Below are 14,360 nucleotides of genomic sequence, written 5' to 3'. Positions count from 1 at the left end.
ATTTCAATTAAAAATTATTTCCAATTAAATAAAAAAATAATAAATTTTTTTCTGTGTGATATTTATTTGTACATGAAAATGTCTTCAATTAAAAAAAAAAAAACGACATATTTGATTCTGAATCATAAAATAATCTTTAAGTCAAATTCAAACACATTAAAATTAGCCTTTAGACTACCCATCTTCTGTACTTGATTTTTTCACTATGTCGTCGTATAGTGGGATCTACACATTGGCAATTGAATTTATGTTCCCTTGAGCCCTTTACGATTTGTCGTAAAAAACAAGTATATACGGCCGTAAGTTCGGCCAGGCCGAAGCTTATGTACCCTCCACCATGGATTGCGTAGAAACTTCTACTGAAGACTGTCATCCACAATCGAATTACTTGGGTTGCGGTAACACTTGCCAATGGCAAGGTATCTTACAACTTCCTAACACCGTCTTCTAAATTACAAGGTAGTCCATACGTAGTATATATTAAACTAAAAAAGGCCGATTAAATACGTATATAATTAAGTTTAAAGTTTCTATAGAAATAAAATTTTGACAACATTTGCTATAGAAGTAAAATTTGGAAAAAAATGTTCTATAGAAATAAAATTTGGAAAAAATGTTATATAGAAATAAAATTTGGAAAAAATTTTCTATAGAAATAAAATTTTGACAAAATTTTCTATAGAAATAAAATATTGACAAAATTTTCTATAGAAATAAAATTTTTACAAAATTGTCTATAGAAATAAAATTTTGACAAAATTTTCTATAGAAATAACATTTTGACAATGTTTTCCATAAAAATAAAATTTTGGTAGATTTTTTTTTTTGGCTCGAGTGGCAACCATGAATATGAACCGATATGGACCAATTTTTGTGTGATTGGGTATCGGCTATATATAACTATAGACCGATATGGACCAATTTTGGCATGGATATTAGCGGCCTTATACTAACACCACGTTGCAAATTTCAACCGGATCGGATGAATTCTGCTCCTCCTAGAGGCTCCGGAGATCAAATCTGGGGAACGGTTTATATGGGGGCTATATATAATTATGGACCGATATGGACCAATACTTGCGTGTTTGTTAGAGACCACATTCTAACACCATGTTCCAAATTTCAACCGGATCGGATGAATTTTGCTCCTCCAATAGGCTCCGGAGGACAAATCTGGGAATCGATTTATATGGGGGCTATATATAATTATGGACCGATATGGACAAATTTTTGCATGGTCATTAGAGAACATATACCAACACCATGTACCAAATTTCAGCCGGATCGGATGAAATTTTCGTTTCTTATAGGCTCCGCAAGCCAAATCGGGGGATCGGTTTATATGGGGGCTATATATAATTATGGACCGATGTGGACCACTTTTTGCATGGTCATTAGAGAACATATACCAAAACCATGTACCAAATTTCAGCCGGATCGGATGAAATTTGCTTCTCTTAGAGGCTCCGCAAGCCAAATCGGGAGATCGGTTTATATGGGGGCTATATATAATTATGGACCGATGTGGACCAATTTTTGCATGGTTGTTAGGGACCATATACTAACACCATGTACCAAATTTCAGCCGGATCGGATGAAATTTGGTTCTCGTAGAGGCTCCGCAAGCCAAATCTGGGGATCAGTTTATATGGGGGCTATATGTAATTATGGACCGATATAGACCAATTTTTGCATGGTTGTTAGAGACCATATACTAACACCATGTACCAAATTTCAACCGGATCGGATGAAATTTGCTTCTCTTAGAGCGATCGCAAGCCAAATTTGGGGGTCCGTTTATATGGGGGCTATACGTAAAAGTGGACCGATATGGCCCCTTTGCAATACCATCCGACCTACATCAATAATAACTACTTGTGCAAAGTTTCAAGTCGATAGCTTGTTTCGTTCGGAAGTTAGCGTGATTTCAACAGACGGACGGACGGACATGCCCAGACCGACTCAGAATTTCACCACGACCCAGAATATATATACTTTATGGGGTCTTAGAGCAATATTTCGATGTGTTACAAACGGAATGACAAAGTTAATATACCCCCATCCTAGGGTGGAGGGTATAAAAATCCCTACTGTGGGTTAATACCCATTAGTGGAAACCGTTGCCAAAGCATATCCCAGTCTTGCATCACCTCCTCTATTATGGGAAAATTCCCTAATATTGGTCTCCCTCTCCCAATTTTTTTTTCAAATGCCCATACAGAATTACCCAAATCAATGATTCATTCAAATCGCCATTAATAAATTTCCATTTTGGTAGAAAATATAGCAACACTGGTCACAGGTTACATTATTATAAAAAAATTCTCAACCTTAACCTAATTTTTATTTTCAAATTTAAAAATATCAACGCCATTCTCAATCAAACATTCGCACACAGCTTATATTAAAATTCAAAATTCGTATATTTCACATTATTTATTAAAATTAAAACAGAAAACAACACTGTTTCCAATAAAAAAATATCCCCCACATCCGAAAATATTTCCAAAATTGGCAGCACTGTTCAAACGATACCCAGAGAGAATAAAAACACAAGAGAACGAAACTGCGTCAGGAGGTGGCAGTAATAGACCTTATAATACATAGATGATCCACTATTCTCTTTAAAAAAATGTGTCAGTTCCAAAAATTAATTTTTTGACATTTCGTTTTGATTTTGTCTTAAAGAGTCTGTCCCAAATATTAATTTTCGCGCATTTGCTTTTGTGTTGTTCGTAAAGAGCAATGCTGCTCAAAATTAAATTTCGTATTTTCGCGGTTTTGGTCACAATTTTTTGTTCAAATATTAACTTTTAATATATTAATTTATTTATAAATCCGCTGTTGCATCATAAACGTTCTAATTTTGTGTAAAATTGGCAAACTACAAAAAGGAAAACGAAAGAGATTGTAAGCGTGCTCATATTTTTCTCGTTTATTCTTAATCTTCGGAACTGTCAAATATAGTTTGACACCCATGGATCATCTATGTAATATAAGATCTATGGTGGCAGTCATGAGGAAAATTTCTCTAATATCATGCAGTTTTTATCGACGCTTCTCTCAAATATCATACAGTTTGCGTCGGCGTCACCCAATTCAGTTCTCTGTCGACTTTACGAACCGTAAAGAAAATAGGATTTGAGAGATTTTTTTATGTGAAGCTTCGATTTACCATATTTCTCGAGTTCTGATTTGTCACAACCAATTCAGTAATACTTTTATTTTTTCGTATTTCACTTTAGCGAGCAATTCTATACAGATTTGCTTTGCAAGCCATTCCTACAAAAATTTTTGTTTTCTATTCTTTCTGATAGTTTTCGAAGACATTTTCCTAAAAAATAAATAAATTAAGATCGGGGGTTCCTCAGGGGAGTCATCTAGCTCCCATATTGTTTTGTCTTTTTATTAATGATTTGCCAACAGTAATAAGACATTCTAATGTCTTGATGTTCGCGGACGATGTAAAGATTTTCCGATCATTTTCTGATTCTGACGAACAATGCTATCTTCAAGCTGATCTCGACGACTTTTATAAATGGTGTGATGTTAATTTGATGGAATTAAACATATCTAAGTGTAAATTAATGCGATTTTCAAGAGGAACTCCTCTAAATACTAATTATTTTTTCGGATCTAATGAACTAGAAGCTGTCGATTCCTATAAGGATCTAGGTTTACTTATGGATCAACGTCTAAACTTTCGTAAGCATATTCTAATGGTAGTTAGTAAAGCTTACACTGCCCTTGGCTTCATGAAACGGTGGAGCAAAGAATTCAACGATCCCTTAGTCACGAAAACTTTATACACTTCATTGGTAAGACCGAACCTGGAATACGGTTCCGTAGTTTGGGACCCCTATTACGCCATTTTTAAGAATATGATTGAATCTGTTCAGAAGCAATTCCTTCTATTTTGCCTTCGTGGACGTGGGTGGAACCACAGCTCACTTCCGTCATACGAATATAGACTAAATATTATAATATTACCCTCATTGTCAAGTAGGAGGACGATGTTAAATGTGACTTTTGTTATGAATATTATTCAGGGAAAAATTGAATCAGAATTTCTTCTTAGTAGAATTCTGATCAACGTTCCGATCAGACCGAGCAGAAATTTTGAACTTTTGCGTATTTCTTACTTTGGAGCCAATTATGCCAATAACGACCCCTTTCGTCGATTATGCGTACAATTTAATCAACTTTACGGTATAATAAACTTGTCTGAGAATAGAGAATCGTTAAAAAGAAATATTATTTTACATCTAAATAGATAAGTAATAATGTACATATTAGTCTGTAAGGATGTATATATCTATAGACTTCAAATAAAGGAAGAAAAAAAAAATTAAAAAAAAAAAAGTATAATTCCAAAAATTTACCAAAATTTTAGACCATTTTTCGCTGGAGTATATTTAGTATTTCTTCTTCAGATAGATAGTTGTATTTTTTTTTACGAAATATAAATGTTAAAGTTCTAGCCTTGTCTTCTAATTTCCCATTCTAGAGCCACTAAAATGTAAAAATTATAAAAAAAACTTGTGTTGAGTGAAAAAGTCCCTACTTTGTGCCCTTACATGCCTACAAGATGCTAAATATTAGAAAACAAACCTATATGTAGGGAATTTCCCCTATATCTGGCAACACTGTATTTGAGAAATTTTCCTCATGACCAAAGATCAGGGATGTAAAAGTTGGTACAATTGTACCATATTTGGTACATTCAACTTCTCAAAAGTACAATGCTACTACAATGACCTATTTGGAACAATTTAGTTCACAATACGTGAGAAGCCCAACATAAGTTATATTGTACACATATTTTAGGTACTGACCAAATTACAATCAAATGGGATAAAAAATGTCCATTTGAAATTTGGAGTTCAATGTGTATCTGACAACAAAATATAATTTTGCAAACATCATATTTAAAATATTCAAGACATCAAATATGGTGTCCACATAGGCCATTTTTTCTAATTCACAATTTTTGAGCCAACATTGCATGTGTTGTTGTATTTCAAGAATCGCTGGTATTGAAATCCTCAATTTTATTACGTGTTTGACTTATTATTTTCATACGAAAATATGATGAATTCTTTGACAACAAACACAATGGATCTTGAATTTTGACCTTTACAAATAACACCTTCGTTATTTAACAAGTTGATATATAATTTTTTTTTTTCGGTTCCGATATTCCAATCCATTATTTTTGAAATTGAAATTTGGTACAATTTTAACCCAAAAAGTACACTTTTTTATTCTGGTTGGTACAATTTAAAAATTTTGATTTTTCATCCCTGGCAAAGATAATTGAGATTAACAAGATTAAGCCTTGTGCTCTTATAAAGAGAACACAAATGTCAAGATGCCTCAATGGCTATGAGAAAAAAATTGTTTTGTCAATTTTTTCCAAGGCAGCTCTGCCCAGGAATAAATTAAAACAGCAATATTCACATAAAACCATAATAAATATTCGCTTTAACATATTTAATTTATTTTATTTTATTTTAATTTTCTATGATCGTTTTGGTATTGCTTTTATGGGTTTTAATTCAGAAATTTATGAAAAACACAAATGTTATGATATTTTTCGATGCAAACGGTAGTACATTAGAGAGACACGTCGACGCAAACTGCCAACAAATATTTTGTTGGCAGTGTCCTGTCAGAGTGCTTCAGTTTTTCAATGACAAGACTGCGTCTTCTTCTAATTTGTCTATGTCATGACTGCCACTTAGGGCTGCCAATTTTGCCGATTTGTCCCAGAAATGACGTTCAAAAATTTGGAATAGAAGCAGTTCTCGTTTACACCTTTAGAGCCAGGAAAAGAGTTTTTGCTAGAAATTTCAAACATGTAGGAGCTATACCTCATTTTACAGTATTAGTATCACGGTTACCACTCGTGCCACAAAAAATCCACCAAAATTTGAAGAACATTTTACCAAAAATCTATCAAATTAAAAAAAAATATTTTGAAGTTGTTGATCAAATTTTTGTGGTTAGTATATAAAAAAAATGTTGTTTTATTCGAAAGAAATGTTTTATATTGAATTTATAAAAAATTTTGGTAAACATTTTATTTCCACAAAAAACTTGTCAAAATTTTATATCCATAGAAATTATTGTCAAAATTTTATTTCTATAGAAAATTTTGTCAAAATTTTATTTCCATAGGAAATTTTGTCAAAATTTTATTTATATAGAAAATATTGTTGAAATTTCATTTCTATAGAAAATATTGTAGAAATTGTATTTCTATAGAAAATTTTGTCAAAATTTTATTTCTATAGAAAATTTTCTCACAATTTTATTTCTATAGGAAATTTTCTCAAAATTTTATTTCTATAGAAAATTTGGTCAAAATTTTATTTCTATAGAAAATTTTGTCAAAATTTTATTTCCCTAGAAAATTTTGTCAAAATTTTATTTGTATAGAAAATATTGTTGAAATTTCATTTCTATCTTTCTTTTGTCGAAATTTTATTTCTATAGAAATTTTTTGTCCAAATTTTATTTCTATAGAAATTTTTTGTCCAAATTTTATTTCTATGGAAAAACAATTCGATAATTTGTTTTAAAACGATTTATAAAAAATTTAAAATTTATATATTTTAGAAATATTCCCCAGTTCGGGAAACATTACCATTACTTGCTATCTCTAGAGCGATCAAAAAATCGTTTTTTTTTAAAGTCGGGTATTCTCGCATTTTTCGCCAAAAACGGTGGACGCTGTTCCCTTTCAACAAACAACCGACATAACCGGTTCCATTTTCAAAAAAAAATGCGCTCATTTGAAAGGAAAATCTAATTTTTTTTGTCACAAAATATCATCGAAAAATAAAATAATTCGATAAGTTATTAAAAGGTGGACACATTTTTTAATTCAAATGTACGTTACACCAGATATTGTTTGCCTAAATTTTTCATTAAATTGGCAATTTTACAATTAAAATACAATTAAAAAACCGAAAGCCCATTGTTGAGGTAGACCGGTTCTACCGGTTCACCGAAAGTGGGAAAACTACAATCGGTGTAAAAAACAAGTAAGTAAAGTCTAGAGTCGGGCGGAGCTTATAATATAGTCAGCTCCGCCCGACTCTAGACTTTACTTACTTGTTTTTTACACCGATTGTAGTTTTCCCACTTTCGGTGAACCGGTAGAACCGGTCTACCTCAACAATGGGCTTTCGGTTTTTTAATTGTATTTTAATTGTAAAATTGCCAATTTAATGAAAAATTTAGGCAAACAATATCTGGTGTAACGTACATTTGAATTAAAAAATGTGTCCACCTTTTAATAACTTATCGAATTATTTTATTTTTCGATGATATTTTGTGACAAAAAAAATTAGATTTTCCTTTCAAATGAGCGCATTTTTTTTTGAAAATGGAACCGGTTATTCACCACTATGTAAAGAAATTTTAATGCAATTGTACAAAAGAGATTTATGATTTTTCAGGCGATACATATGTATTCGAGATATAGGACAATTGGAGTAATATTTACAATTTTTGCTAATCAGCAGTGGCGATTTTACAAGGATATTGATTAGATCTCGCCAAGATATGTGGTCAAGTGTGGGTTGTGATATATTATTTGGTCTAGTCGGGCGACTTGGAGCCTTATTTAAAACTCATCCGTTCTGTGGAAATTTTGGCATTGCAGTGTGTAGGATATGGCTAAGATATGGGGAATTTGGCCATATTTGTATTCTCTGAGGAAACTATCCAGTCAATTGGAGGAAAATCCCATTGAAAATGGGTCTAAAATATGAAACAGTCTACCATATTTCCCCAACTCTGGTGTACGTATATATGGGAGCTATATACAATCTGAACCAATTTTGACTAAATTTGACATGCATAGTTAGAATAATAATTCTGCAATCTCTGCAAAATTTCACGTAAATGGGAGTATAACTTTCGCCCTCGTGGTCATATGAGTGTAAATCGGGCGAAAGATATATATGAGAGCTATATCTAAATATGAACCGATTTCAACCAAATTTGCCACAATTACATATACTACTAAACGTACTCGTTATGCGAAATTTGAAGCAAATCACGGCAAAACCCTGGATTTTGAGACCATATAAGTTTAAATCGAACGAAATATATATATGGGAGCTATATCTAAATCTGAATCGATTTTGACCATATTTGGCACATACAATAGTATCGTTAAAAGTACCGCTTGTGCAAAATTTGAAGTAAGTCAGTGCAAAACTCTGGCTTTTGAGACCATATAAGTCCAAATCGGGCGAAAGATATATATTTGAGCTATATCTAAATCTGAACCGATTTTAATAAAATTTGACACACTTAACGATACTATTAAACGTACCCCTTGTGCAAAATTTGAAGCAAATCACGGCAAAATTCTGGCTTTTGTGGCCATATAAGTTCAAATCGGACGAAAGATATATATGGGAGCTATATCTAAATTTGAACCGATTTCAATCAAATTTACCAAGCATTGGTAGAATGTCAATTCTACCCTCTGTGCAAAATTTCACGAAGATCGGTAGTAAACTTTGGCCTCTGTGGTCATATGAGTCTAAATCGGACCAAAGATATATATGGGAGCTATATCTAAATCTGAACCGATTTGGCTGATATTTTGCAAGATTTTCGAGATTCATAAAATATTTGGATGTACGGTATTTCAAGAAAATCGATTGATAAACACGCTAACTATGACCACATCGGGGATAAATATATATGGCAGCTATATCTAAATCTGAACCGATTTTTTCCAAAACCAATAGCGATTGTCTCTGTCCCAAGAAACGGCCTTATGCCAAATTTGAGGACGATCGGACTTAAAGTGCGAGCTGTACTTTGTGCACAAAATTACATATACAGACAGACGGACGGACAGACAGACAGACGGACATCGCTAAATCGACTCAGAATTTAATTCTAAGCCGATCTGTATACTAAAATATGGGTCTATGACCACTAGTTCTTGGCGTTACATACAAATGCACAAACTTATTATACCCTGTACCACAGTAGTGGTGAAGGGTATAATAAATCGGTCTACCATTTTTGCATTCAATGCCCTCACGAAGTCAAATCGGGAGACCGGACCATATCAATACATGGACCGTTATAAACTAAAGGGTGATACGGTCAAAATTTGGTCAATATAAACTTGATGTATTTCTTTAAATTTTGCATTTAAAAAACCTGAACACACCTCATTTTGAAGGTGTGTGTGTGTAGAATGTTGCTCCTATTATGATTTTGGAATTCACTCTTCAGTTGTCAAAATGCCGTCCAAGCAAGAAGAGCAGCGTATCAAAATTTTGCTCGCGCATCGCGCTACTCGCACGCAAAGCTGGCGAAATCGCTAAAAGTTGCCAAATCAACCGTTACAAATGTAATTAAAGTGTTTGGGGAACGTTTGTGGACAGCCAGGAAGTCTGGATCGGGGGAAAATCGAAAACCGGAAGCCGCTGAGACGACAAAGAGAGTTGCGACAAAGAGAGTAGTTTCAAGCGAAACCCTAACCTCTCTCTCCGAGATGCCGCAAATAAGCTGGGTGTATCGTCTACAACCGTGCAACGAGCCAAAAAACGAGCCGGACTATCGACTTACAAGAAGGTAGTGACTCCAAATCGCAATGATAAACAAAATACGACGGCCAAAGCGCGATCCCGTAGTCTGTACACGACGATGCTGACGAGGTTTGACTGCGTGGTAATGGACGACGAAACCTACGTCAAAGCCAACTACAAGCAGCTTCCGGGTCAGGAGTTTTATACGGCAAAAGGAAGGAGAAAGGTAGCAGATATTTTCAAGCACATAAAACTGACAAAGTTCGCAAAGAAATATCTGGTTTGGCAAGCCATCTGTACCTGTGGCTTGAAAAGCAGCATTTTCATAGCTTCCGGGACTGTCAACCAAGAAATTTACGTGAAAGAGTGTTTGAATAAACGTCTGCTGCCTTTCCTGAAGAAACACGGTTGTTCCGTACTGTTTTGGCCGGATTTGGCATCTTGCCATTACGGTAAAAAGGTCATGGAGTGGTACGCCGCCAACAACGTGCAGGTGGTTCCCAAGGACAAGAACCCTCCCAACACGCCAGAGCTCCGCCCAATTGAGAAATACTGGGCTATTGTCAAGCGGAACCTAAAGAAGACCAAAAAAACTGCTAAGGACGAGCAGCAGTTCAAGGCAAACTGGCTTTCTGCGGCGAAGAAGGTGGACAAGGTGGCTGTACAAAATCTGATGGCAGGTGTCAAGCGTGAGGCCCGGCAATTCGGATTTGGAAAAGCGAAAGCCTAACTGAATATTTTTCCTGAATTTTATACTAATTGAACTTGAAAAAGAAATTTAATGTGATTTTTTAAGTAAACGATTTCATCGATTTACACGCGTTTTCCCTTGACCAAATTTTGACCGTATCACCCTTTATACACTTATGGCGATTTCGATTGGAATAAAATGTGCAACATTCTCGAAATTGATTGCAAAATATGAAGGGTACTGTCATAATTTTTGTATCCTATATCCCTCGAAATATGAATTAACTAAAACTTTGGAATGACACTACACCCTTAGAAAAAATCATGAACGGTCATTTCAAAACGATCCGTTCATGAAAGTGAATCAACACACATGTGTTGCAAACTGAGAACATATGGGGTCAGTCTGACAACGTTAAAATGACACCATGCGTTGTCAAAACAACAACCAGCGTTCACGATCTGAAATGGTAATGGTTACGAATTTATAAACCAAATTAAAAATAGATTTCCGCTACCGTGGCTCGAACCTGTGTCGTCTGCACTATACGCGTTAACAGCAGCCTTAGCACATTGAACCACCGGCGGAGTTGCCATAACAGCGTCTAACGATTATTTTAAGAATTTTCTTGGCCAAAGAAAAACGAATGCCGTTCATGAAATCGTGAACGCCCGTGGACGAAATCGCGAACATTCCGTTTTGATTTTTTGTCAACGTTTCCGTTTCATTTTGACACCGTCCGTTCACGATTGTGGAACACAATATTTTCTATTATTTAGTGTATCATTTGGGCTAAAATACAATGAGGGATAATCTAGTGCAACATATTTTTTGCGAAACGAAATCGCTCTTAGACTAAGATTTCAAAATTCAAGCAAATCGAATAAAAATTGGGGATTTTTTATAATCATGAAGTCAAATCGGGAGTCTGGGCTATTAGGGGACAATTATATAAAAATATGAATATGTATATCTATTTATGGGTTCAAAACAACATTACGTTTTTATAGGCCCGAGAAATCACCTCGGAAGATCGGTCTATATGGGAGCTATATCAAAACATGGACCAATACATACTAAATTTAGCACAACTCGTAAATGCTTTAAAATCAGTTGTGTCAGGGAAGATTTTCGGTTTTCCTTAAAAGGATAAAAAAGTTCCCTACTTTCCCCTACATTCTCACGAAATTTTCCATACAATTTCCCCCACAATAAAATATTGACAAAATTTTCTTTAGGAATAAAATATTGACAAAATTTTCTTTAGGAATAAAATATTGACAAAATTTTCTTTAGAAATAAAATTTTGACAAAATTTTCTATAGAAAAAATTGTTGACCAAATTTTCTATAGAAATAAAATTTTGACAAAGTTTTCTTTAGAAATAAAATTTTGACAAGAATTTCTATGGCAACAAAATGTTCTATAAAAAAAAAATTAGACATTTTTTTCAATAAAAATAAAATTTTGATTAAATTTTCTATAAAAATAAAATTTTGATTAAATTTTCTATAGAAATAAAATTTTGATTAAATTTTCTCTAGAAATAAAATTTTGACAAAATTTTCTCTAGAAATAAAATTTTGACAAAATTTGCTATGGCAACAAAATTTTCTATAGAAAAAATTTTTGACCAAATTTTCTATAGAAATAAAAGTTTGACAAAGTTTTCTTTAGAAATAAAATTTTGACAAAAATGTCTAATGAAATAAAATTTTGACAAAATTTTCTATAGCAACAAAATTTTCTATAAAAATAAAATTTCGACAATTTTAAAATTGTGATTAAATTTTCTATAGAAATAAAATTTTGACAAAATTTTCTATAGAAAAAAAATTTTCTATGGCAACAAAATTTTCTATAAAAATAAAATTTTGATTAAATTTTCAATAAAAATAAAAAATAAATAAATTTTGACAAAATTTTCTATCGAAAAAATTGTTGACCAAATTTTCTATAGAAATAAAATTTTGACAAAATTTTCTTTAGAAATACAATTTTGACAAAAATTTCTAATGAAATAAAATTTTGACAAAATTTTCTATAGCAACAAAATTTTCTATAAAAATAAAATTTTGACAATTTTAAAATTGTGATTAAATTTTCTATAGAAATAAAATTTTGACAAAATTTTCGATAGAAATAAAATTTTGGCAAAATTTGCTATGGCAACAAAATTTTCTATAGAAAAATTTTTTTACCAAATTTTCTATAGAAATAAAATTTTCTATAAAAATAATATTTTGACAATTTTTTCTATAAAAATAAAATTGTGATTAAATTTTCTATAAAAATTAAATTTTGATTAAATTTTCTATAGAAATAAAATTGTGATTAAATTTTCTATAAAAATAAAATTTTGATTAAATTTTCTATAGAAATAAAATTTTGACAAAATTTTCTATAGAAATACAATTTTAACAAAAATTTCTATGGCAACAGAAATCTTATTTCTATAGAAAATTTTGACAAAATTATCTATAGAAAAAAATTTGACAAAACTTTCTATAGAAATAAAATTTTGACAAAATTTTCTATAGAAATAAAATTAAAGAAATAAATAAATAAAATTTTGACAAAATTTTCTATACAAATAAAATTAAAAAACAAATTAAATACAATTTTGACAAAATTTTCTATAGAAAAAAAATTTTGAGAAAATTTTCAATAGATTTTGGTAGATTATTTTTGAAATCAAATTTAGAGATCGGTCTATATGGGGGCCATGCCAAAAACCTGACCCTATATATACCAAATTTGGCATAGCTCTTTACGCCCTTAAAATATCTCTAGATTTTAAAGCGAATCGGATGAAATGTAAAGCTTCTATGTCCTCATGAAGTCAATTCTCGGGGGATCGATTTATATGTATGGAGGCTGCATCGAAACATGGACCGATATAAACCGTGTTCGAAGTTCAAAATTTCACCATGATATCTTTTTCATTGAAGGAGGCTGTAGTGTGATTACAACAAACCTACAGATAGACAGCCAGAAAAATGGGCATTACTAGAATTTCACCCCGTTCTAGAATATATACTTTATATAGTCGGAAATCGATATGTAGGTGAGTATAAAAACTACCTCCTTTATTTAAGTCCTATATTCGGTTATTGTACCGAAAACCTGCATATTTCCACAGTTACTTTTTTGAATAATTTTTTTTTCTTAAGACAAAATCATACGCAATCTATGGTTCAAAAGTTTTTCATCCATGATTTGAAAAGATTTGATAAAATCTAATCGTTTTGATATATATTTTTGCATTTCTAATGTAGTGTTTGGGTGGAAAAAAAAACCGAATATAGCACCCACCTTTTGGAAAAAAATCGCGAATAGTGGAGACACTGTTCAAACCTACTTTGCTCCACATATCTCCATTACATTCCATTAGTTTGTATGTTTAGTACCCGAACCATAAAAAAAAAATAAATGCCAAAAAATCACCTTTAAAATGGTATCAAAAATTAAATTGTATTTAATTACAATTCCATGCACTTTTCATATTCATTGTTGAGCATTTATCTTCACAATTAATCTTTGACATGGTGTTTTTGTGTATATGAAAGAACGTGAATTGAGTAGCTAGCAGTATTTCTGTATTCATACAACAAATCGTAGCACCCCTTCAAGAGCCAGCTCCCATTAAGCCAAAAACAAAAATGCAAAGGGAACAAAAACAGCTGTGATATATGCAAATATGCAAGAAATACACACACACAACATTTTAGCACTGGCTATAGTTGGAGCTACGTTAAAATGCCACTCTCTCTCACCCTCTCAAACAAACGATGAAGCTCTACTATATTACACGCCCCATTATTGAAATACTTTGGGAAAGCAAAAGAGTGGTAATAATATTACCCTATAGGTACTCTCACCATGAATAAGTAGGGGAGAGCGAATTGCCTTATTTTTGTAAACAAACCTGTTCTAAAGTCCTCTCTCACTCTCTCTCTCTCAGACTTTGTTTTTTCCAATATATGTGAAATGGTATTGGTATTGTTGTATTTTGCCTGACAGTATACTTAACAGCACAATCATATGTTATTTGTATAGCCGTCCGTATATAGGTTGCCATCTCGTTATTGCTGAGAGCC

The 14,360-nt window shown here is 32.3% G+C and overlaps 1 protein-coding gene across 1 annotated transcript in view; it reads left to right on the top strand.

Moving 5' to 3' along the window:
- Tlk (Tousled-like kinase) overlaps positions 1-14,360 on the top strand; it is a 493,920-nt gene that overhangs the window by 150,222 nt on the left and 329,338 nt on the right. The window lies entirely within an intron of this gene.

Source organism: Haematobia irritans, chromosome 3, assembly GCF_050003625.1.
Source record: "Haematobia irritans isolate KBUSLIRL chromosome 3, ASM5000362v1, whole genome shotgun sequence".
Taxonomy (NCBI): Eukaryota; Metazoa; Arthropoda; class Insecta; order Diptera; family Muscidae; genus Haematobia; species Haematobia irritans.
This window is presented reverse-complemented; position numbering and strand designations above follow the sequence as displayed.